Genomic DNA, 25581 nt, shown 5'->3' on the forward strand with positions numbered 1-25581 from the left:
ATCAGGTTAAAGACTATGCAAGCATTATCCTTTTTACTCAGAAAGTTACAGGGCTAGAAACATGTATGTAGCTTTTCCGCAGTTGCAGTTTGCAGTTGCAACGTGCAATGTTAGGAGCTTTGTGTAGCTCTCAAGAAAGTCCCTTTGTTTAAAGTTACTGTTAAGTGGTCAGCTTCTGAAGTAGTGGAACTGGTGAAACATGTGGTTGTCCAGCAGGAGAGTTCCTCTATTTCCAGGAACTATGTGTCTGAGATCAAGATCGAGGCTGATAAGACTCTTCCACAGAGCCTTCTCATGCAGGGAATTGCCACTGCAGCTATGCATCCTTGCACAGGAACATTCCCAGGCACTAGGTTTGCCACAGCCATGAGGTCATCAGAGACACCAGTCTCAGACACTGCTCTTCCATTTTCTATCACTGCTCTCTATAGTTTTGGAGGATGAAACTCCATAAGGAGACCAGCTCTGGTGAGGGTCCCTGTAGTATCACCCTGTGGAGGATGGCATCATGCCAGGAGTGGGTGTGTAACAGAGAGGTCACATACAAGACAGGCAGCCAGAGTGAAGGGAGGGGCTCTATCATCACCACTTGCTCCTGTGAGAATTAACTCAGAGCTTCACGAGACTAACCTTAATTCCTTCTGAAGGCAGTACACCCAGTGACATAATGAACTCCCACTTGGCCGCACCTCTTAAAAGCCCCATAATCCCTCAACATTATCACACTGGGGACCAAGCTCTCAATACATTAGCCCTTGGGGGACACGCAAATCATATTCAAAACATCACCAAAGACAATGTGGTTCACCACAAGAAAGCAACAGTTTTTTATTAAGCAAAGGTCAGTTTTGCATTTGCCACCATATTTCTGAAAGTGTCTTCCTCTTTGAATCTCATACTCTGCTGTTAAATCAATAAGATTACCATGACATTTTGTAGGATGCTTTTGAAGGGATACATGAGCTGAATGGACTAACAGACAAGAACAAATCAGCATTTCTACTGAGAAACACCCAAGCATAGGGAAATCCTTCACTAAAGGAATGCTTTACTGCGTGGGACATTGAACCAGGCTCCTGGTTGGGTGGATGAGCAGCTATTTTCCATTTCTAGGTTGTTTGCTTCTTTGGAGCTGGGAGATGTATGATAATTCAAGAGTTCCAACTCATCTGGTGAACCAGCTTGTTAACATAAGTCAGATGAAGTTGAAAGCCCACCTCAGCATCAGGAGGTCAAACCCTGGCTGCTGTCACTCAAAAACCTCCCAAGGCACTTGCTTTCATAACTGTTGTTCCAAAGAAGGGGTTCAAAGAAATAGTTAGGAAAAAAGGTCTTTTGTACTTTACAGGGGGTATGCAGCCAGGCAGCAGATGAAAACAATAACAATTTATTTTGAAATTTACTCTTTAATTATGATGGATTTTCTAAGCAAATGATTCTGATTTCAACAGCTGCTGGGTGAGTACTATGTACCTGAATAAATCAATCCTTCTGTTAACTCTGGAGCAGTGAATAATATGTCTTAGTTAGTGCAATAAAGATTCCTGCATTCAGGATAGAGAGCATTGGGCACAACACACATGTGATTGTAATATTCAAATAAAATGTAGGAATCCTTCAAAGATGGAGTAATAAATCATGCAGCAGGCAAGCACCTTCTGATTTGCATGGATTTCTGTTGAGTTGAAGTAAAAAAGAAACTAGGGGCCAGCACAATACAAAAGCCAACTCAGGATGTCTATTATTGTTCTTGACAACGTGGGACCTGGCCTGCTCTTGCAAAAATTTAAATACAGGTCAATGTGGTGACTGTCTAAAGAACAGCTTGATGAGTAACAGGTCATGGAGCATGCATTCCCTGGGTTAATCTTCCTGGCCCTGGGTGAAGCCAACACAAGCCAAAGAAGTCCTCAAATGGACAGGGGTATGGAGAAGTCATACCCTCTTTCCTCAAAATATATCTTGGCATGTAGAAAGGAATGGGAGGAGAAAAGAACTTTAATCATTTTATGGAAATAAGAATAATAAATCAAGGGGAAAAAAGAAATAAACTGGGAAACCAGAAAAAAAGAGGTGGAATAAATTGTGTGTATTTCTGATGTACAACTTGGCATTCTAATACACACACACACACATTGTAGAATGGTTAAATAAAGCTAATTAACATATGTGTTACCCTCACATACTGCGTTAGTCAGTTTTTCATTACCATAATAAATACCTGAGATAATCAACCTATAAAGGGGAAAGGTTTATTTTGGCTCAGAGTCTTAGAGGTTTCCATCCATGATTGGTTGACCTCTGTGCTTTGGGACCTGTGGGGAGGCAATACATATAGCAGGGAGCAAAGCCATTCACTTCCTGATTGGAAAGTAAGAGAAGAGGAAGAAGAAGGGATCTTCTTCTTTGAGGATACTCCCCAATGACCTAAGATTGCCCACTAGATGCCACCTCTTAAAGGTAGCACAATTTCCCAACAGTGCCACTCTGGAGAGAGTGCCAAGCTTTCCACATGGGAGTGTCTTTGTGGGATATTCAAGACCCAAACTATAGCATGTGCTTGTTTATGTGTGATGAGAACACTTACAACCTAATCTCTAAACAGTTTTCAAGTATACATAACAATGCTATTAACTACAGTCTCCATGCTGTACTATAGATCTCTTGAACTTATTTCTCCTGTCCAACTGACATTTTGTAGACTTTAACCAACATCAACTGTAATCTCCTCCCACCAAGGCAGTGGTTTCAGTAATAAGACTAAAGGTAAAGTCATCATGACCAGCAGACCGGTTGCTAAATGAAGTTCTTATTTATTCATTTTTGAAATTCCTTCATATTTAGTATTAAGGATTCAAGGAATTATCCCTAGAAGTTGGCTATTAATAAAAAGGTTTTCTTTTTTAGAAAATAAGATGTCTCCGCCTTTCCTCTGACAGCTCCCTTGCTATTTATAGAATAGAAGGATGGGTTGCAGGCTCAGGGGATCTATGTTTCAAAATTGAAGATGCTGATACAGAAGGAAAAAAATGTAAAAATATGGAAAACAAATGACCAAAGGAATCAGTGTATGAATTTTGAATCTTTAGATGTTTCTGTGAGATTGAGTCAAAGAGTAGTAAGCTTGCAAAAGAGTGTGTGTTTGTAGGTGTTAAAACATGATTTGTTTTTCTTTTGGAAACCTCTTATTCCAATATCTGGGTGTTTAGAGTGATCAGTGTGGCTATGGTGGCTTTGCTTTTCTGTTTTCTTCTTATTGACTGGGCAATAGCAAAATGCTTCCTCTCCTGGGATGTTTTGTCATGGCAGAAATGAAAGGTCTTGAAAAAGTGCCTCTGTGTAACAAGGAGTCATAATTCTCTATCTTCTATTTCATTCTACTTCAATCAGATTTCTTCAGGCATTCAGGTCTCAAAGGCAGGCCTAGCAGCTAGTGTTCCTTCCCCTTCTCCATCACAAATAGAGGTCAAAATGAACCCATTACATCCATTATCCGAGCCATACTGGGAGCCAATGGTGAGTGCTACCTTTGTACATTTATCTTTGTTAAATTGTGCCCGGGACCTATTCTCTGCTAAAGGACAGCTGTGTGGACCTGTGCACACAAAGAGGTGACTATTGATTGTTTTAAATTGCATGTGTTGGTCTGAATTGGCAGGCTGGTGGCTCACCCAGAGATTTTAACTATGCTTCTGCTGGATGTTCTGAGCCTTAACTACATGTGCATGGACTTGGAGAAATCACTCACTGGACTTTAGTTTTTGCATGTGTTGAAGAAAAAGCTTGGATTTCTGAAATGTCAACATTGTACTAAAGAGTTTATAGAAAACCTGTAGAAAGATCAAAATTTATTTGACCAACCATAGTTACTGTTGGGAAATATTAACCTAACAACTTCTCTGTCTTCTGCATGGTCCAAGTCTGGTGCTTAGAAAACACTCATAAGTTCTTTGCCCTGACAGCTCTGGTAACATAGGCCATGGTAATGCAGCCACCAATATCCTACTGTCACAGGAAACTTGTGCTTTCCCAGAAGCAGGTCAGGTATGCATCCTCATGCTTAATACTCTTTACGTAGTTCCCCATCAGTCTTGATGGAAGGGAACTAGCACCCTTCCAGTTCCTCTTGAGGAGCTAGGACAGGGAGACTGGCAGAGAACCAGCATAGCAAAACTTCTCTTCAATTGAATTGCTTCCAAAAGTTTCTTCCTGTTATACCCTTTCTATGTGAAAGTTGAGGAAGAGTGTCCAAGAACGCTGAAATTTCACATCTGGTGGTCTGCCTTATACTGTAGTATCTGAACCAGGAAAAGACCCATGTTAGCATTCTGGCAAATAGGTAAATCATTTTAGCCTACATTGAAGTCACTTCTCCAATCACCGCAACGGACCCACATTTATACTCAAATTATCTTTTTAACAAAAAGTCTGCTACCACAAAATCACAAAATTCCTATTACAATACTTTCTTTTAGAGACTTTTGAAAGACATACCCATTCAACTAAGAATCATACTTTCTTTCCAATTTAAAATAATACCCAGCAATTCAGAAGGCAATCAGAGGATCCACAGCTATGCATTTCAGAAAGATCTCTTATGTACTTACTTCTTTATTTGTGTAAGAATCCATAATTCCTTTGTGAATTTAAATATTTATTAACTAGTCTTGTGTCATTCTTCATGTCCTCTGAGAGTATGATGTTCAATCATCCTTAGGGTATGGAAAAAGGCACAAAATAAATGTGAATAATGAGGATGATTACTGAGACACGAACCAGGGACAAAAATCTCCTTATTCTACATTGAATTTAAATAATCTTCACCAGAGTAGGAAAGTGTAATTCCTTCCAGCAGAGGGGTGCAATGATATAAACTGATGTGACAGATGGCCACTCCATAACCCACCCTGATTAGCATTCATTAGCATACCAGGTTGTATCTTGATTAGACACTGAACTCAAGGTGTGCACAGAAACAGAGTCTCCATTAACCTTCCAGAAAAGAAAAATCTCTTTACCTCAGAGAGGGAAATTGGTAGGAAAATGATGCTATGAAATTTGTTGCTGAATCCTGTTCCACAAATAGAAAGGGTTTAGGACTTGGGAACCTGGACTGAGCTGACTATTCCTAAAGAGAAACAGACACATAGGAATGTGAGACTCTGGAGACATGAAGCACCTCTGATAGGTGAAGACAAAAGGGGAGCAGGGGAGGAAAGAAGATTGTTTTCACTGTTGTCCTTGAAGAAAGGTCATTATCTGATATTGAGGGGAGAGACCTTTTGGTTTATATATCATTTCAGCGAATCTATGTTATCTTTGAAGTTAGTATGAAAAGACTTTTTATCTGAGCTAAAAAAGAAACCAATGGGGAGAGAGAGAAGAGGGGGGGGGAAGGAAAATGAGTGTACTAACATCTCCTGTTTTCCTGGAAAGATAAAAAGTGCTCAAAGAAAACACGTGTAAGGTGCTTCAAACATAATAAATATTATATATATATAGGCACTGCCCTTCAGGATGATGTTGAAAAAAACCACTTTCCTCTCCTAGGGCTGTGGGATCATAAATTGAAGGGAAATTGCTTCTGCCCATTGATGACGTCCAAATCCATATCTCTAATTTCAGATCCCTCTTTAGAGGCTGGCATGGGTATCTATGGGTTTGCAGGACACTCATTTATGGAGACATCTGTGTATTTCTGGAGGGTGTGTCATGCAGCAGGGACTGTGTAGTAAAGAATCTAGAGTTTATTGTTGAGTTTGGAAGGGAGACAAGTAAAGAGAAACTCTGATACAGTTGGGAGAGAGATGTCTGGAGCTGCTGGGCCTTGCAGCCAGTGCCCCACCCTGCCTGGGGTTATGGACCTGGGGAGGAAATGATGTCAGAGCAAGGAAATGAGGCATGAAGTGGAATTACCCAGGGAAAGTCAAGGAATGGAGGCCATGAAAGATGAAAGAACAGATACGGGCCACAGGTTTTTCAAATGCCTGGAGATGATAGAGATTGTGGTGTATGTGATGAAGAAACAGTGAGATTTGGCCTTGCTGAATATCTAGCAATCTTAAGGCACTTGAAAATCCCATGTGTTTCTCCTTTTGAGTTTTTTTCTTCTTGTGAATAGCACTACCATCTTTCCCGTAACTCAGGAAAAGTGACCTGCTCACCCTCCTATTCTCCTTTTCCATTCCTCCCTCAAATCCAGGAAACCACTGCCTTTTTCTCAGCCTTGGAAATGGCATTGCTCTTCCCCAATGCCCTCATCTCTCTGCTAGGTAGCCCTGACCATCTCCATACTCATCCTCCTGTCTTTACCTTGTCTGTCCCCAGCCGTGAATTTCATCACATTGCGATGATCACTGCAGAAAATGGAACCTGTGGCCTCATCTGCCATCACCAGCCCCTCCGTGTTTTCCATGGCCCTCACAATTAGCACCCACTCCTTCTCAGGACAAATGGGGTGTAGTGTGATCTGACCTCTGCTCAACCTTCCAGAACCCTGTGTTCAGCCACTTCCTGACACATATTCTAAGCCCACTGTGTGGTTACTGGATGGTACCCAATTCTCAGGTTTTGTTTTGTGCTTATTATTTCCTAAGTGTACCCACAGTTCCTTTTTGTCAACACTAGTCATTCTATAATTCTCAGTGGAAACCTCATCATCTCTGAAAAGGCTCCTTTGAAAACTTCATTCCAGCGGGGGGGGGGGGGGGGGCGGGGGCGGGATCCTACAGGCTTCCAGGCATTCAGTGCTTACCTCTCCTATAACAAGAAGTCACACCACATTTTTATCTTCAGTCTGTCTGTGTTTCTTATCAGACTCAATGTACTTTGGAGGCAGGAATCAAGCATCTCATCTCATATTGATTTGAGTTTGGCACAGTGTCCCCAATCTCTGTGCTTTCCACCTCTTCAAAAGACAATGTAGCATGTAGTCAGTGTCTGTCCCACCCCAAGGCACGTTTCATGTAGTCAGGAGTTTGTTTTCTTAAGTCCCCAGCTCTGACAAGGTACCTGCCTAGAACAGGTGGTCAAATAATCATGCATTTGTTGAAAGAATAAATAAATGCATTTGGCATTTATTCTGACTTTGGCCCATTACTTCTTTATCAAGGAAAACCCTATTATTTCCAGCTTCCACTGATGTGAGGTTTTCTAGTAAGCAGCTAACTGGCTAACTAGGTGACATTGGACAAATTATCCAGACTCTCTCTGTCTCAGTTTCTCCTCTTGAAAAATGGCAGTTATAAAAGAATCTACCTTATTAAGTTTGGGGGAGGGTTAAATGAGTCCAAACACTTCCAATGTTTAAACCCTACCTGGTGCGTGGTAGAGGCCCAGTAAGTGTTAGCTGTTCTCCTCCCCTTCGTGATCATCATCAAAATTGCTTCCATTTTAATTTTATATTCTCCACATCTTCAAAATCGCCCTTTGACACATTTTTTCCTCTAACCAAGTCTTCTAGCAATAATTGCCTCAACAATTTTAGAGGCCTTAGGATGGATTCATGCAGTTTTTAGAATAGTGTTAGATGGCTCTTAAATGCTGGACTAGAATGAGAATTTGAAATTCTTCTTTTAAAATACTTACATTTTTAGGCACTGGTCATCTTTTTCAGATTGCCCAATACTATTGTGATCTGCAGTATTCAACAGAAAACGAATTTTGGTGAAACAGGTTTATCTTTTCTATTCTCCCACTCCAGTTATGAATAACTGTTATGAGCAGAATAGCAATGGCATTTCTATTTTTATACATGACATCCATCCACATGCTTTTTGAAACCTGACACCTGAGCCAGATACATTTCATCCTAGATTTAGAGAGGAATTTAGATTTGGAGAAAAAAACGTCCTCATGTGCTCCAAGAAAAAAAAACACATGGCCACAGCAGCATTTCCATAGAGATGTTAAAAAGCCATTCTGAATATACTATTCCTGGTAAGCCAGACTGGTGCAAGTTACACACTATTTTTAGGCACAGTGGCTTTCGTTACCATTGTGCCAATAAAAACTTTTCTTCCCTGGAAATTCACTAATGATAAAAGCAAGATCTTATTGGTGTCTTTGGTAGGTGCTTGTGGATACTTGAGTATGTAACCTGACCAGGTATGTATGTCTGTGTATATGCATCAAGTTTACGCATTGTCCAAAAGGTGGCACTGTTTGTGTTCCTATCTTGCTTAATTGCAAATGTCGTACTCTCTGGGCACATTAATGAAATAAATTGAGATGGAGGAGAGATTATCATCCTCCACACAAATCAAGCTGCCATATTATTTTAGGCCTTTTCAAACCCTTCATTTTATTCCTCAGCAAATTAATATGCCCAAGCTGTTAAATGTAATAACTGCATTGTCAGCAAAACTTTTACTTACTAAATATGTGGGTTTCTGTTTTCTATTTTAAAGGGGATTCTGGAATTCACATTTGAAATCACTGTGGATGCACTGCAGAAAATGGGTGACTGAGACATACTAAATTTCTCAGTCTTGAAAAGCTAGATTTACAAATATAAGTCCTCCTGATGATCTTTTAAATATGACTACATAAGAAACATATAACTGGTAGTTGCAGGTTATTAGCTATTTAAAAACATTGTTCTTTTAAATTACTTATGAAGTAAAGGTGAATTTATTAAGGCAAATGGGAAATCAGTTCTGATAACATTGTTTACTCTCAAGATATAGTGGGATACTTCTGTATAAGAGTGGAACTTAATGACAGATGGTCTTTTAGGAGCACTTCTGGTGACATTGTATACATTTTGCCTGTCCAGCATGTGTTTAGGAAATTGCCTTCCCCATTAAGTCATTTCCATTCACAATTCATTGATCAAAGCAAGTTAAATGGCAATCCTAAATTCAGCAAGTTAAGGAAAGGCAGGGCTGCCATGTTCCTGTAAGAGAAGAAAAACCAAATGTTCAGATAATGAGTACCATCATCTAAGTCAGGATTTGGTTTGCATAGTCCTGGAAGCAGAATCTAGTGAATGGTTTCACCAAGTTGAGGGAGGCAGGTATTGTTAGATATGGGGATAAATAAAATTCCCGACAAACACTGTTCCCTAATGGCAAAGGCTCATCATAAGGAAATAACACTGGATTAATGCACATACCTGGTTGGATGGGAGTGGTTTTTACTCCAACTCCTACAAAGTCACTTACAACAAAGACTAGATTAGAGCTTTATAGGGCAGAAAACTTTTTTCCCTTATGCAAAAACAATGTTCAGAGAACTAATGTCCTTTCTGATACCAGCAGAAAGCAGTGTTAAGACATTTTTCTTATGATAGGTAGAATTTTAAATATGTCAATTATCTCCAGCAATATAAGAGCAGCAAGGGAGTGGGGTGCAAGATTTTTGTAGCAAATAATTCTTTTAAAAACCCAATAAAGATTTCACTTATGCATATTTAATAATAGTTGAAGCTTTATGAAAATATCAGAATTTGGGTTTTTCCTGTATATCTTGCTTCTTTTTATATCAATAATACTTTGCAGCATTCTCTCAGTGGCTTCATTATATTAACTTGTTCTAGAGTTATCTAGTAACATTTTGTATTTCCTGAAGAACTGAGCATAAGAAAACAAAGACAGGACTCTTTGCCATGAAGAAAGTGTTTAGATACAGAAGAAGTTTTGGAAAAACTATGAAACTAATAAGCATAGAACTGTTTCCCCAAAAATGTTCTGGGCAGGTACACATTGATGTTGTTGAGCATTTGGTTTCCCTGATGCTGCACATCAAGTAAGAACTGTTTGATGCCTTCTATATTGCATTTTAGGTACTCATTAAAAAGTGAGTTTGGGCTGGGCACAATGGCACATGCCTATATCCCAGTGATTTGGGATGCTGAGGCAGGAGGATCGTAAGTTCAAGCCAGCCTCAACAACTCAGCAGGACCCTGAGCAACTTAGTGAGACCTGTCTCAAAATAAAAACTTACAAGGACTGAAGATGTGGATCAGTGCTAAAAATTACCTTCCATTATGTGAGTGGACCTCATTTAGTCAGTTAAAGGTTTTAAGAGCAAATGGTTTCCAGAAGAAGAAGAAATTCTGACTCAAAACCAAAGCATTAACACTTCCTTGAGTTTTCAGGTTTTCGGTCTTCCCTAAAAATCTTGACCTTGGTCAGTTATTATAATCACATGAGCCAATTCAAATCAATCTCTCTCTGTCCTTCCCTTCCTCCATTGGCTGTGTTTCTCTGGAAAAATCTGATTAATTCAATGCATAATGTAAAATCCTCCAGAATGTTCTTTCCAGAGACAGGACTACCCCTGATCTATGCACACTGTGAGCTCCAAGTATATATGGTTACTACAGGAGATGGAGCCAATATGCAGAACAGATGCCTCCTCTAAACAGCTTTAATGCCTCAGATGGCCTTTGAATTAGGATTTTGTGTTGCCTCCTCACAATGATAGCATATGCAACTAAATGATAATACAGTCCTCCAAATGATGATATAAACCTTAAAAGAGGGACATCCATTGATATCTCAGCATGTGTAATCAAGCTATTGACTTTGGGCACAAATATTTCATGTAGAGATGGTCCTCTCTCCCCTGACACAAGTAAATCTTCTATATCTTTGTCCCTGCAATTATATAATAAAGGGTCAGGAAATGAAAGTGATGCTTAGAGTCACATAAGTTAACTTTATTATTAGAAAAATCATTTAAAAATCACATAAAAGAACATTATTATTATTATTAGCAAGAATATCATCTTATAATGTTCTCTTAAGCCAAGAGAAAGCAGATTTATCTTTTCCTGCCAATCCAGATAAGTTTCAACCTAAGTTTGATTCCACAGTACTTCCTGGCATCAAATCCAAGAGAAAGAGGTATCCTTCCTATTTCCCCAGGGAAACTTCTCACTCCTTCCTGTCCTCACAGGGTCCTCATTCTATCAATGACCTCCACCTTCCTCCTTTAACAAACTTCACTAATGACAGTGATGTGGGTGACTATCATGATGATGACGGTGATAACCTTCATGTATAAACATCGCACTGTGAAATAATTGTTAGTCTTCTCACTGTATTGATGAGGAACTGAAGCTTCGAGAAAAGTGCAAGTTGTATTGGCTGCAAAATCCCTGGGATTCAAAATCAGGCCTTTTCTATTAAATCTTTCATATCATACTCAGTTTGCTTAAGTTTATTCCAACAGTTACTGTAGTAGAAGGTATAAGGTCATGGTTTTCTCAGCCTCTTTTAATTACAAAGTTTAGCCTCACAAAAGTCTGCCAAATGCTAACCTGGGATTTGGAAAATCCTTATATGAGATTCTGAGCACTGACACTTCAGGTCTTCAACTCAGGTTTCTCTTTCAATATGAGCTGCCAAAAACTGGCAGTAAGGTTGTAGGAGGAGGAAAACTTCCTACTCCTTCAAGGTTGACAGTTGAATTCCAGTAACTTAATATGGGAAAAGGTTTATTAAGGCCCACAATTTTAGCTTTTAATTCCATATCATTTGGATATTTTATTCTGGGCTTGTGATGGCACAGTATACCTTGTGGGAGAAGGTGGTAGTGGAGACTTGTTCATCTCATGGCTGCCAAGAAGCTAAGAGACAGGAAGGGTCACAATATCCTTTTCCAGGGTTAGGTCCCCGGTAACCTAATTTCCTTCAGCTAGGCCCCACCTCTTATTTAAAGTTTCCACCATCTCCCAATAATATCATGGACTGGGGTCCAAGGCTTTGGGGGACACTCAAGATACAAACTATAGCAATCTTTGAGGTTACAGGGAATACTGCTGCCTCAAAACTGGAGAGACAAGTGAAGAGATAGAATTACAACTTACCAGAGCAGACAGCCAGGAAGGAAAACCTCCACAGGAAACTGTACTGAAGTTGGAAATCCTGAGTTATTATTGACAAATTGCTGGAGGCTCACTGTAGATGAGAATGAAATTAAAAACACTGGGGGAACCTAGTCACAGGAGGACTCCTACACTTTGTAAATTTTACTTTCTGGAGCTCAACTTGGTTTTTATAGAGAATATCAGAGAAAATTCCCTCATGCTTCCAGCAGGGAAAAAAGAAAAAGAACCATTTTGAAATATATGAGAGCATTCTGTTCTTAACCCAAAGGAAAAAAAAATTGTTTAACCAGAGCCTAATCTGCCGGGGTTTTTATCAGAGCCTACCTGTCCTAGAGTAAGGATATACCCAACTCTAGTGCATCTAACCATCCTGCCCTTCTTAAGGGTGTGTGGTCTGAGAAGCACTTGAGAACTTCACATTCCAGTGACATGGGCTCAGAAAAAGCTTGTAGAACTTTAGAATCCTTATCCTTCCCCCACACTTGCTACTACATAACCAAAGGCAGATCGTTTTATACAGTACCTTGTGTCTGGTAACAAGAAAAAAATTACAAGGCATACTAAAAGGAAAAAACAGTTTGAAGAGATAGAGCAAGTAGCAGAGTCAGATTCAGATATGGCAGGGATGTTGGAACTACTCTAATAGGAATCTGAAGCAACTATGATTGATAGGCTAAGTGCTTTAATGCATAGATAGTAAGCAAGAATGAATGATCTTTATACTCAGATATATGGCAATTCTAAGAAAGAAACCAAAAACCAATGCTAAAAATAAAAACTGCTGTGAGAACTACTGTTCTATTTACATAAAGTATTAAATAGAATTGTAGAGTAGAATGGTGGTTGTCAGGAGCTGGGAGGAAGAGGAAAACGGGGATTTACAAATTGATGGGCATAAATTTTTAGTTAAGTAGGATGAATAAGCTCTAGAGATGTGATGTGCAGCATTTTACCTATAGTCAATAGTAATATATTTATTATACACTTAAAAATTGTTAAGAGGGTAAATCTTGAGCTAAATGTTCTTGCAACCAAGTCAAATCAAATCAATAAAAACAAGGATAATAACAACATTTTAACAGAAATGAAGAATGTCTTTGATGGGCTTATCAGTAGACTGGACAAAGCTGAGTAAAAAGTATCTGAGCTTGAGGATTTATCAATGAAAATGTTCAAAACTGAAAAGCAAAGAGAAAAAAGAGTGAAAAAACAAACAAAAATTAAAAAGCCTAGAACCAAATATCCAAGAACTGTGGAACAAGAAGAAAAGTCGTAATGTACACATCATGGGAATGTAAGAGGAGAAGAAAGAGAGAACGGAATGGGAAAAAAAAAAAAACCAGAAACAATAATGACTGAGAATTTTACCACAATTAATGTCAGATACCAAATCATAGGTCTTGGAAGTTCCAAAAATGATGAAAAAAACAAAATCCAAGGCCATATATGTGGGGGAACCTACACATAGGCATATAATATTCAAACTACAAAAAATGATTAAAGATTAAGTGCTGAAAGAAGCCAAGGTAGGGGGCACCTCATGGACAGAAGAGCAAAAATAAGAATTACTTCTGTCTTGTTCTCAGAGATCATGCAAGCAAAACAAGAGTGGAATGAAATATTTATAGTGCTGAGAAAACAAAACAAAACAAAATGCACAACCCAGAGTTCTGGGTTCAAAAAAAAAAATGCCTAACATCTGGCTCCTACTAGGCACCCAGGGGACAGCAGTTAGCATCCCTTGGTTTCAGTGCTCGGTTTAGCTTTGGTGTCCCTTAGCCTGGATGTCTTCTCTCTTCAGTTAATATACATTCCTTTTTGTCGGGAATGACTTCTCTTTTGTCTCTAAAGACCTATGAGGTTTTTCTACACTTTAAAATTCTTATTTATATTGCAGCTTTAAAAATACTTAAGCAGAGAATTACCATATCATCCAGCAATTTCATTTTGGGGTACACACCCAAAATAACAGAAAGTTGGAGCTGGTGTTCCCATGTTCACAGCAGTACTATTTGCTATAGCCAAAAGGTGGAAACAACCCAACCATACACCAGCACATGAATGGAGAACAAAAATCTGCTCTGTACTACATATCAGGGGATATTATTCAGTCTTAAAAAGAATGAAATCCTGTTGTGGGGCAGGTCGCTGAGAGAACACCAAGTCCCAGTTTTGTCCAAATTGAAGGGCCTCTATTTAGCAGGCCAGCCAGCGACTACTCCTGGCAGGACCCATAACTGTCTCTGCAAGGAACGGCCCAGAGCCTGAGCATTTTAGGATATTTAAAGGGAAAAACCACATGTGGGTTGACGTAGCTGCAAGCAAGCAGGTACAGAAGCTGTATTGGACAGTTAGCGAGACAATGCAATGGGTACATTGGCATTTCCCACAGGACTTTCCAGGTTGGCATAGCAGCAAGCAAGCTGAAGGGAAGTGGGTTAAATGTAGTTGAGTACAAGTTAGAGAATGGTTACTAATGTCTAGACAATCAATCTCTGACAAGGTACATTGCCCAAGAAAAATGGAAACCAGAGAACAATTTTACATTGTATAAGGATTGCTATTTTTTGTTGCCAAGTATGTTATGCAAGGTACCTATTAATGAATACAGAGGCCAAGCTTTCCCATCAGAGAAGCATTTCTTACATGAAATAGAGTCTCAAGGTAAAATGGAGCCTGTTTGGTCATTGCCCATAAAGCCTGGCCTGTAACAATATGTGCAGCAACATGCAAGAACCTAGGAAACACTATGTAAAGTATGGCAGTCACAAAAGGACATATACTATATGATTCCACTTATGTGATGAATCTGGAATAAGCAAGTTCATAGAGGCAGAAAGGAACTTAATAGTTACCATGGGCTACAGGGAGAGCAAACAGAGTGACTGTACATAGCTTGTGCTAGAGATGACGAGAAAGATCTGAAGATGATAGTGTGATGGTTGCACAATCACATGAATATACTCAATATATACTCAAAAGTCAATTTTTAAGTGTGACACTGAATTGCACACTTAAAAATAATTAAAATGCCCTGCTCGGCATCCTGGCTCCTTTTCCATGTTCTTAGTAACTAAGTTGAAGGGACTGAGTCTGCAGCTCTGGAGTTGCCACCACTCACCAACTGCTGGTTCTCAAGTGAGCTAGCTTGTGATTAGCCAGTTGAGCTAACTCGGGAGTTAGGACTTGGTTACTTTGTACTCTGCTTTAAAAATGTATAATACATTTGCTGTAGCCAGCGAGGTTTTAGGAAGCCACAATCCAGCCAGCTTCGTCATGTGTCTGTCCATTTGCGGGCAGTATTCTCACTGCATTGAATGACTGCTTCTTGTTTACCCTTTGGAAACCCTGGGATGATCAAGGGTCAGGGAACCCACCTGAGACCACTTAACAAAAAGTGAAGGCCACTAGGCTGTAACTAGAAAGAGATAGGGACTTGCCAGCAGATTCCTTCCAGCCTGATGAAATTGCCATCCAGTGTCTGTGTTCCTCATCAGTTAAATCCAAAGTCAGATGATTTGAACTTGCATTTGAAAATGTGACCATTCACAACACCTATCCTGCCTGAGATTGTGGGAATTTTACACTACTCTCATTTAAAGATAAAAATTAGATAATGTGGAGTTAACTTTAATGAGATGCATTATTAAGAAAACATGGAGCATACTGAGGTTATAAATGTTGGTTTTTGGGTTTGATTTCCTTTTTTCCTTAGACTAACATCAAAGCCAAAAAAGATGGTTTTTATCTTTACTGACCTAACTGTAAATATGTATCTAGACTGTTTTTAAATGTGTTTCTTCATGAATGCCTCATTTGGCTCCAGGAAGCCTGTATCACCTGTATAAGTTGGTATTTGGGTACTTTATATTTTCTAAATACGTGTTTTGGATCTTGTACTCTAATAAATCTAAGTTTCTTTTTAAAATTTTTCCCAAAGTTTTCTCCATTTAAAAAAGCCCTGTTATGAAATTAGAACTTTCACAATGCTAAAATATGAAATATTTGGATATAGTAACTTCTTCTCTTTAAATGAATGTCAAAATTTCTTTTTTGTATAATGATTAATAAATGGAACTTACCCAGAGAAACCATGCCAAAAAATACGAAAAAATTTGTGTTATGTATATTTTATTCCATGCATGAACAAAATCTTACATAGGATAGTTCTAACCAGCGATGAGAATCTGCTCCGCTCAGGGACAGTAGGGGTAGGGAGGAGCTGCTGCATGGAAAGTCCATTTTTAATTACTACCACAGCCTGCCTGCTCATTACTGTCTCCGGTGGGGGCTGTGACAGCCCGTGTCAGATCCCAATTGCCCAGAAACTGCCTTCTTGGGCTGGAATCGTCTTTTTAGATTACCTCGGTGTGAGGACCATAATCATTTGCTTGAACCTGATTGTGTCCTCCGCATGACACTAGCGGCTGGGCATAATAGATCTTAAATGGAATTCCACTGATTTGAAACTTGGTCTCCTTGATTGGCTTTTTCCATGTCCTACCACCCAACTCTCCCTGCTCAGCTTCTCTGACTGCAGTGTAGCTTCCACTCCTTCATCAATATCGGCCAATTGTCAGGGAAGAAATGGCATCTTGGTGCTCATCTGAGTTCCCCATCAATGACATTCATATCCGAAGAAGCTGTTCTATGCCATAGATCAAAATGATTCTTCCCCCTTCCTCATAGCTGTCAGAAACAGTCTGATCACTGAGAATCAAATCTGTTCTGTGAGCTCATCTATCATCATTACCTACAACACAAATTTTGAAATCAAAGCTGACCTGGCAATTTTATTGATGCTCAGAGCAGAACAGAGCCTGGGTCACCCTGAATCAGTTGTGCTTGGTTTTGCCTTGCTGACAACAAACATGTCACTGACAAAAACCACCAAAGAAAAGATGAATCGGAGAGTTCAGTGCAGAAGGTAACTTGTCAGTGACAGAGGTGGGATATTTTTATCCTTATAACTCAATGCTAATGAAATTGGTGAGGATAACATCTGACTGAAAGCACGTTCCCCAGGGAACAGAGAGAGGCAGAAAGCACTGGAGTCGGCTTGTTTTCAAAGTCATTTTTCTCAGTGCAGTCATGATTTAATCAGGGGGTCTTAACAAGCTAAGGAGCTGAGGACCTAAAGCCATAGCCACTAAAGCCAGGTTTGCTACCCCGAAGGATCACCTAGGAGCAGACAATCTGTCACACCTGGATCTCAGTTTTCTCATTTGTACAGTGGAAAGAATCACACTTCAGGACCCTTCCCTGTGTAGAAGATTAGATGCTGTTTGTCAAGTGATTTGAGATCTAAAAATAGAAAGAATTATAAACACAGGCACACCACAGTCACATTACCATTATTGGTGAGGCTTGAAATGAGGAAAGAAAAATACTCAGTAAAGAGGGCTTATTGGTCTGCCAGTCTTTAAGGAATGGAGCTTTGGGGGAGGGAAGGAAGGAAATGACAAAGGGAGAAGAAAGTTGATTGGGGGAAGATAAGGAAAGAAGGAATAGTAAAGACATCATGCTTGGTGTTCCCAGATCCACCCTCAGGTTTGGTAACTCTCTGGGAAATCTCATCAGATCCACAGAAGCTGTTGTACTCCTGGTTACAGTTTATTATAGTGAAAGGATACAGATTAAAGCAGTAAGTGAAGAACTGTAGAGGTAGGAGTCTAGAAGAAATGTGGCACAGAGATCCTGGTTGTCCTCCCTCAGTGGAGTTATACAGTTTTATTCTCCCAACAATGATGTGTGACAAAATGTAGGAAGTATTGGCAACCAGAGAAGTTCACCTGAGACTGGAAGGCAGGGATTCTATTGGCGGTCAGTAACATGGGCATGGAGGGTTCATGTGACTAACCTCAGCTACTCAGTCTCTATGGCCTGTGGAGGTGAAACTGACACAGTATGGCCCACAGCCTCAGACATTCAAAACTAGGAACTTGCTATAAGGCACATTGCTTGAATAAACTAATTGGTGTGGCCCTAGGCCCCATATATATAAAAATATATAAAACTTATCAGGCAGAATATTCCAAGGACTCACAGGTTACCTCCTAGCAGCCAGTTAAGTCAGCCCTTCCTTTGGAATCTGCTGGGTTTGAGCGCCTCAGGCCTGCTGCATGGCCATGGGAAGAAGTGGAGTCCCGATTCCTTTCATGCTCACACAGAGGAGACATGTGCTGAACCCTTCTTGCTATGGTAACTGCTAAAATGTTAAAGTTGTAGAAGACATACGATCCATCTAGTATTGCTCCTATCTTTTGAGGTTCTTTTAATCTTTTTTAATCTTCATATTTGATTCACCAATTTTTCCACAGAACTGAAGCCTAGAAATATGTTCACCTTCTCATGCTAACTTCTCATGTAAGTCTCTCAAAAGCCCGTCAGCAGTATTGTGGCTTAGAATCTTTCTCTTGTGGCAGAGGAGGCCTGCTTCCCTCATGGCATTTGGGAAGTGAAAAAGAAACATAGGAAGGGGCTGGAGTCTCAATAGTTCCTTTCATGGGCATGTCCCTGCCAGTAACCTAACTTCCTTCCCTTTGGCCCCTCCTACTAAAGGTTCAACCAACCCCCCATAGCACCACAGTTGGGGGAAACAAGCCTTTAACACATGAGCCTTTGCAGGGCACTTGTCCAAACTATAGCTCCTCTTTGTACCCCATAAATGTGTTCAAATATAATTTGTAAGTGAATAATAATAAGATATTTTTAAATCCCAGCTATTCAATATGATGGCTATATGGCCTTAGAAAAGTCATTTAACCACACTTTAAATGACTTTTCAAAGTGGTTGTAAGAGTTACAGACAAAGACATAAAGTGATTGGTGCTTGGTGGGTACTAAATAAAAGGTAGTTCTTTTTTTTTAACATTTTTTTTAAGAGAGAGTGAGAGAGAGAGAGAAGTTTTTAATATTTTTTAGTTTTCGGCGGACACAACATCTTTGTTTGTATGTGGTGCTGAGGATAGAACCCGGGCTGCACGCATGCCAGGCGAGCGCGCTACCGCTTGAGCCACATCCCCAGCCTCCAAAAAGGTAGTTCTTATTACTTTTTCTTTCTTTCTCTTAACTGTTTATTTTCATTTTGGGCCTGAGGGGTTTTGTTGTGGTGGTGGTTAATGTTACTGTTGTCAACTGACAGGGTGCAAACATATAAACAACTTGTAAGAGTCTGCATTAGTTACTTTTGTGGTGGACATGAGAATAAGTCTTCCAGATCAGTTTGTGCTGGGGACTTGTGGGGCCACCTTCTTAGGGGCTGCTTTCCAATGAGTACCACAGGAATATAAGGCAGGGCATTCTTGGGAGATGTGATGACCCTCTGACAAACAGTTTTGATCCCATAGCCATCTTGATTTTCCCTTAAAACTGCACTTCCTGTTGCCCAACCCTCCTTTCTTTCTCTCTCTCTTCCCCCTGGGTCAGTCCTACATAGTGGTCTGATGATTCTCTTAGACTCCCTGGGATCCCTCCTCATTTTCTTCTATAGGCGTGTACTGTAATAAACTTCTTCCATGTTGAATCTCATCAAGAGATCTTCTTCTTAGAAACTCCAGAATATGATGATTGACAGAGTGGGAATTGTTGTTTCCTTGTTGAGATGAGTCATAGCTATTGGAGACCCAATGGAGTACTACTACCTATATTGTACTGTGATCCTGGTACTTGTTCTACATGCACATGAAATAGCTGGAGACGCTCTTTCTATTCTTCCTTGGGGTATTTGGTGGCATTTTGCAGGTTCTATCTTGGTCTGAGATTGTCCTAAACCAAAAGAAATGTTAGAAAGAGGGTTCCTGGTCCTCAGAAGGTAGATTTTGCTATTTTAAAGTTTTGATATGAGCGTATTTAGACAGCATTTTCCTTCTTTAAACCAAACAACTCCCACCAAGGAACAATTCTCCCTGACTGACTAAATTGTATTTTAATGCAGATTCTCAGCTGTTTACCTTTTCTACCTTAACCAATAAGGTACAGAGAGCAAATAGCTTGATATCTATTAGCTGAATCAGTGTGAAAACGTTGTTGAGCTTATTACTGCACCTCCAAATTTGTTCAGGTAACTGAAACTAATTGAAACTACTGTCAGGGTCCATGAATTTGGGACAGTTTTGATACTCTCTAGTCTTACCCTCAGCCAGGACAGTGGTTCTTCTGAGTACGTCTGTATTGCTAGAACATTACTCAGACTGACACTCAACAGGCACCATTTACCTTTTTCAAGATACAAGTCCTTGTTATAACCAAGGCTCAGGCAAGGAAGGATTTTCATCAGCAGGGCCCACCGAGAAGAGAGGGGACAGAGTAAGTATGTAAAGGGCATCTTAAGCAGCCAGAGGCAGGCAAGGGATCACAGGTTGACCACAGGCCAAGAGTTAAGCCTGTATATACAGCCTTTGGAAGGAAATTTGTGGTAGATGGAAAAGACAGAAGAAATCCAAACACAGTGGTGGCCAAGCCTGTGAAGCATCATTGGCAGGTCATGTGGTTCTGTTCCCTGAGAAGGAAGGATTTGGTCAGGAAAGCACAGCAGAGACACAGGCAGAGACAGAAAAAAAAAAAAAAAAAAAAACCAGGAAGCCAGTTGTTAGCAGGAGACTGGCTAAAAAATAAGGCAGATGCCAGGTACTGGAAATGCAGTCTGAGGTCTGAGTGGTTAGTGGCAAACTGAAGGTACTCCAGGAAGGCTTCTCCTCCTCCTCAGGAAGGAGAGGGTCGTGTCTGATTATAGAGTCCAGGTGAAGTCAGATTCCTGCAGGCCCAGGGGGTGAGGCTGGGGGAAGGAAAAGGAATGGAAGGGTCAGGGAAGGAAGGGATTAAGGTATTAAAAGACCAAGAGATTGGTATGCAAGTAAAACAGCACTTCAAAAAGCAAATATGACCAAAATTGGAATAAAGGAGTTCAATTGCCTCTGTGGTCCCAACAGTTCACTGTCAAAAGCATATTTCATTTAGGATATGGATGTCTTTCCTCTTGACTCTTCAGCCCTCCGAGCACCTAGAGGGGTGCAGGGCTGGTCCCTGCATAAGGGCTATGGAGGTTGCATGATTTCACATCATGGCCCATATTCCTCTGCAGCTGACCTAGCTCTGGTAGACCCAGTAGTTCAGCTCAGTATTCAGTCCTCCTCGTAGTTGGGCCATGCTAGGCTTTCCTGTGTCCTTGGCTTAGTACCAGTCTGTTGCTGTCACCCCAGATTCAATGCAGAGGATGGAGTTTCCCCTGGCACTTCAGCTTACTTTGTTAAAAGGATCTCTGATCTTAGGAGATGTTTGAGTGAAGGTATTATGGTCTGGGTACCACCACTTTAAGCAATTGGTCTCTTTTCCTTTCAGAGGGCGTCCAAGCTTATCTGTCCATCTTTCTTAGTAAGGAAATCAGAGTATTTTCCCTTTGCCACCAGCGGATCCTGCAACTATGAGCAACAGGAAGCTGGAGGCTTTATGGGTTCCAAGGCCCATTCACTCTGCCTTACCCATAGAAAAGGCTCCAGGTGTTCAGCCCCTGTTCTTACAATGACACTTCACTGTCATATCTTTGCTAACTCTTCCTCCTTTCTGAGAACTTCAATTTTTAGCTGCTCATTTGCTTAATTACCTCTATTGCTGATACTCACAAAAAGACTGAAGATGTAACAGATGGTGCCTTGGGATGGATGGATGTTATGGATGCAGAACTGTCAACACACCTATCTCGATCCCATTTTAACTTTCACATTATGTCCCCCTGTGGACTGTTGGCAATGAACTAAGCTGATGTGTGCTGCTCGTGCCTGGATACATAGCAAGCTTAGTAATTCTTTTTTTCCCTTTTTTGCTTTCTCTCTCCTTCCTCTCTATATTTGGCATCCCAGGGCTTTTGTAATGATCTCTGTTGCATCTTTAAAAACTATTCCACCTCATTTAAAATGTGGCATAAATGATGGGGTTTTGACAAATTACGTAATAATAAGAAAACATTTTCGATATTCTGTATTTTTCCATTAAACTCCAAAAAAAATAGTGATTATAGGAGCACCATTCTCTCTTCACAGTTAACGATGTGTTAGCCCTGGTTTCATTAAAAACCTCACATACATATATATATTTATCATCAACAGATTCAATTCCCCATTAAAAGGAACTAGCACCCTTTGGAAAAGTGCTGGATCCAGGGCCAGTGCAGTGTAGGTGAGCTTGGAATATTTTGCTCTGCCAAAAAAATAAGGAAGAAAGTGCTCAAAAAAAAAAAAAAAAAAGGATGGGGCATGCAGAAAGGATGCCAAAGCCAGCTTGAAGAGCTCTCACTGCCCAAGCTGGGACTCTCTGGGCACTAACATAGTTAAAAATGGCAGTAAATTATGAGATAAAAATAGAAGGTAAAGGATGAAGGAAGGGAAAAGAGAATAAGAACGAGAGACATGCACAGAGGGCAAATGATAAAGCAAATGGGGTAGAATGATTGTGAATCTAGGTAAAGGATATGTGAAGTTCTTTGTACTATTACTCTCAGAGACCTTGAATTATTTTCAAAGGAAAAGAGGAATGGGTGCATGTGTTTAATGAGCAGATTCAGAGCTTCCTGGCTTTACGGTTCAGGTAGGAAAAATAAAAATCTGTTGAGATGTGCAATTTGGGGCCAGAAGTTTAATGTGCATTAAAATATCCTGTTTTAATGTTAGAACACAAGTCTGGAATGTTGACATTAGGTCCTGCTGAATTTTGCCATTAAATGAGACCCTGAGACACTGAGATATATTTGTAGTAAATCAACAGAACAGTGAAGGGTTTGGGAACAAGCTATAAAAACAAAATTAGAGAAACTGGCAAAAGAAAACTGAGGTTGGTGTGAGGGAGATGAAAATTATTATCATATAGTTGAAGGACTGGAATATTCCATTCCAGAAATAAGATTTATCCATGTCAGCTGTAGGGGATAGGACTGCAGGTAGATTTGATTTCATGTGAAGAAATAATCTTTCCTTATTAGATTTTTCCACAAATGAAGTAGCTAACCCACCAAGCAGTGAATTCTTCTGTCTGAAAGTTTAGCCTTTACTATAATTGCTCAGGAATGCTGTTCCCAAAAGTTTTACTGTGGGGATGATTGGTCTAATTTGGATTTCCTAAATAATTGGCTATATAACCTTGAAAATCCTTGGATTTATTTCAAAGGATGCTCCAATCCACATTTACACAAAGTATAATCTTTAGGTCCAATAAGTGGTGTGTGTTTCTTCATATTCATTGCTATTTAACTGATAAATAATTTCATTTAATAACCTTTCAGAATTCATACTATCCATATGATGTTACATCCTTGTTTCAGTTTCCATCAGTGTCCACAAAATGCAAGTAAAATCATGCATGTTTAAAAGGGAAGTAGTTGAAGTAAAAATTGAGAACCTCTGATCTAGATCAGAAGTTGGCAAAGTTCTCCTGCAAAGAGCCAAAGGTTTTTTTTTTGTTGTTTTTTTTTTTTTAGGTTTTCTGACACATAGTCTATCACAACTACTTAATTCTGCCATCATAGCAGGTAAGCAGATAATATATAAATGAATGAGTGTGGCTGAGTATCAGTGAGGATTTATTTAAAAAAATATATGGTGGGTCACACTTGGTCCATGGACTGTAATTTGCCAATCTTTTTTTAAATCAGTTAAGATTTCATAACCCTGAAAATTGTGCTGTTGTGATTATTGTTAAGTGCTTACCTTTGGAAATTGTTTTTCTTGTAATCTCTTATCTTGATAATAATATTTGTAGCAACTTTATTTGACAGCAGAATAATCTGCTTCATGTGTTGTCATGTCTAAAAAAAGAAAAGAAATTCTTAATATATCAAGCCGTTCAACTTTAAAAACTCTTTGAGCCTGAACAGTCCATTAATTCAGACATTTTCACTGGGATGTGTGACAGATCAATGGGCACCTTGCATGTGTCTTTGCCCTGAAAGAGGGAGGAGAATAATCTAAAATTGGTATGGTTGAATTAAATCATGACCTTTTATAAAATTGTGATACTCTATCAACACTGCCAAAGAACCCAGAAACAGCGTTCCTTGGAGGAAAAAATCTTCCTTTTCTCAACTTGTCTACACCAATATTCTCATCTTCCTCTAAACTCACAAGCACACTTACCTACACACACTCATACATGTGCACACATGCATACTATCTTCTTCTGAAGACCTCAGATTATCAGTCTTTGAAATGGTCAACTTCACAAAGCCAGTTAACCCAAACTCATAATCATATTTCTATTCTATAATGCTTAAGAGTCTTAGTATAGGACTACAGAACATGTGTATTGAGGCTAAGTAGTAGTTGATGCTCCCACTGATGTTATCTGATTTAAGCTCACCATTTATCCAACTGGGCATTTTACAGGAAAATAGATTCAGAAACCAGATGTGTTTGGAGACTATGAAGGACAATTCTTCTTTTCTTGGAGAATAAGAAACTGAAGTACACAGAGTTGAACTTACATAGTGCTATGGTATGCATGTAGTCTGAGAGTTCCTGAAGTGTCCACTGTAGTGAAAAGCCATGTTAGTGCTATTGAGAGGTGATAAAACCCTTCAGATGCAAAGCCCAGTGGGAGGTCCTTAGGTCACAGGGGGTGGGGTATGAGGTAGTTTGTGTGCAACTCCCTTGAGTTCTCATGAGAGAAATGTTTATAAGGAACAGACCTGGTCCCTGCTGCTCTCTTCTAGTTTGAAATGTGATCACTTGCTTATTCCCTGAAGCACTCTCACTATTACTGTCTGCCATTGTATGATACAGCCAAGAACTGGGCTGATGTGCCAATGCCATGCCTCTGAACCTCCAAGACCATGACCCAAATAAACCTTTCTCTTTATAAAGTTAGCTGCAAAATACTCTTTCGGGTATTTTATTATAGTAATGCAGATTCAACTAATACAGCTTGTTAGTAGAGCTCTAATCTGGAAGACCTGCTTATTTGGTGATTAAATTGTCCAATACAGAGAGTTTTGTCATAAAAAAGTCACTCCATAATGTTTTAAAATATGAAGGACTGAGAGAAAAGCCCCCCCCACATCTGTTTGAAAGACAACTTCATATGAGTCAGTTTTCAACATAAGCTGTTCACTCCTCTCTTGTAAACGTCAGATGCATATTTTAACTTTAGCAAGTTGATATAGATTGCTCATCTCCATTTTTTTATAATATGTGTGCTTTTTTGGGAACTTAGTTATATGCAAATGACCAAAGAGTCTGGATGATATATAGAGCTTCCAAAAATCATACTTCAAGTATGAAACCAAAGTAAAAATATAACATCAAGAAGTTTTTTTTTTCCAGATTTTATGTGATATGTACTCAAAATAAAATTCCATTTTTGTGTGTGTGTGAAAACCATACTCATCTCTTACTTAATACCTGTTTTAATACACCTTGGAGTTTTTTCTACATCTCTCAGTATAAGAATTGAAATAACTCATGTTCTGAACAGTAGGAAGGCTGATCTTTAACCCTCTGTCTTCTTCTCTCAAGTGGGTTCTTGCCAACCTCTTTGGTCGGAACATTTGAAAAAGGATATTGTCAGCAAAATCTGGGAACTAGTTATCTTGGTGAATAATGGGAACATCCTGTCTCAGTAGAGGAGATTAATGCTACTTCTGTGGAATGGACTCTGATATCTGGAGGAAATTTAATACCAGAGGCCAAAGTTTCAGCAATGTACCTTCGAGAAAGCAGAGTTCACTTGAAAATTTGGGACTTTTACTGTCCCAGCATGTG

The sequence above is a fragment of the Urocitellus parryii genome, chromosome 2 (assembly GCF_045843805.1).
Source record: "Urocitellus parryii isolate mUroPar1 chromosome 2, mUroPar1.hap1, whole genome shotgun sequence".
Lineage (NCBI taxonomy): Eukaryota > Metazoa > Chordata > Mammalia > Rodentia > Sciuridae > Urocitellus > Urocitellus parryii.